Source organism: Penaeus monodon, chromosome 19 (genome assembly GCF_015228065.2).
Source record: "Penaeus monodon isolate SGIC_2016 chromosome 19, NSTDA_Pmon_1, whole genome shotgun sequence".
In the NCBI taxonomy this organism is placed as follows: Eukaryota; Metazoa; Arthropoda; class Malacostraca; order Decapoda; family Penaeidae; genus Penaeus; species Penaeus monodon.
In genome coordinates, this window is record NC_051404.1 from 43,119,307 (window position 1) to 43,120,626 (window position 1,320).

Sequence of the window (1,320 nt, forward strand, 5' to 3'; positions counted from 1 at the left end):
TAAGCAAAGATCTTGCATTTAGACTTTTTTAACATTGGTCTTCTCTCCTCTCTTCTTTTTCAGTGCTCAAAACTCCTCCATGAACTCATTTTTGTGTGCATGCTGTTAAATAATAGAAAGGCAATACCAGGAAAGGAATTTGAACATATACAAAACTATGTTATTTCTAGATAAGAATGTTATGGGTTGGCAGTCGCTCATGCTTCAAATCTTATTTGCATTCTCCATTTTCAATCATTAGTCATTTTCCTTTTTCGAAGGCAATTAACATGACTTCAGATATATTTCCAGATAATGTGAATTTACTTTACATATCACTATAGCATTGAATTCCTTGGATGTGAAAGATATTACTCGAACGCAAGGTAAATTCTTGTCCGTTGGTAGTATTTTTTTTCCTATTCACTGCACAAAGCATCGATTCCTTTCTCCACCATCCCCCAAAGTCTGTCGAAGTCAAACTTAACTTTACAAAATATCTCTTTCCCGCAAGAACTTTGGTCGAAGTGTAGTCGGCCCAATCTCAGCCTTCCCATGCGGTTTTGTTCCCACTCCTCCGTCGTATGCTAGATCATTCGTACTCGTATGTTCTTATCATTTTAATAAGCACCTGCATTGACATAATCGATCAAAAATGAAAGACGACACTTTTTTTTTCTTTTTTTTAAGACTGAAGAAGCACAGCGAATTCGTATCTCGAAACTTGGGATCTTTATTGCCTCCTCCGCTGCATCTTTCCGCTAGTCAATATTCTTGAGTCCCTCGCAGTATTTACTACCAACAGCACCCTGGTCTTAGTCAATAGCCATGCTCCATTAATAATTCAGGTTTGTGATACATGTATAGGGACGTCTTAACATGCCCTGGGAATTTCTACAGAATATCTTAGAAGGTTTGTATATACCGTCTTGGTTCATAGCTTCGGCGAAAAGGTGATTTTTCCCCCTCCCTTCAGGAATCTTTGAGAAACTCGGATCTTTCGCTTTGGTTGATTGGTATATCCGCATTTTTTTCTAGTTTGTTTCCATTTATTTATTCACGTATGTTTTATTTGTTTGTTTTACTTGTATAGATGTCATAAAGTAAGGTAAATAAAAAAAGTATCATACATAAATCAGGGGAAAAAAAGGTAAAAACATTTTCCTCAGCGCAGAGTCTTTCCTCGCCCACTTTCCCGCCGCAATTTAAAGGTTTTTGCCGGTATCGGATCGGGTCTTTGAGGGTCCTCTCAGGGATTAGCCATGCGAAGTCGATGAACACCCGCTCACATCTGTTCTTCGGCGCGGAGAACAATGAACAGAACAATGAATTCAAAGCCGG

The 1,320-nt window shown here is 38.5% G+C and overlaps 1 protein-coding gene across 1 annotated transcript in view; it reads left to right on the forward strand.

Moving 5' to 3' along the window:
* LOC119585248 (SH2 domain-containing protein 5-like) overlaps nt 1-1,320 on the forward strand; it is a gene marked incomplete at its 3' end in the record, with an annotated part of 12,673 nt that overhangs the window by 9,274 nt on the left and 2,079 nt on the right.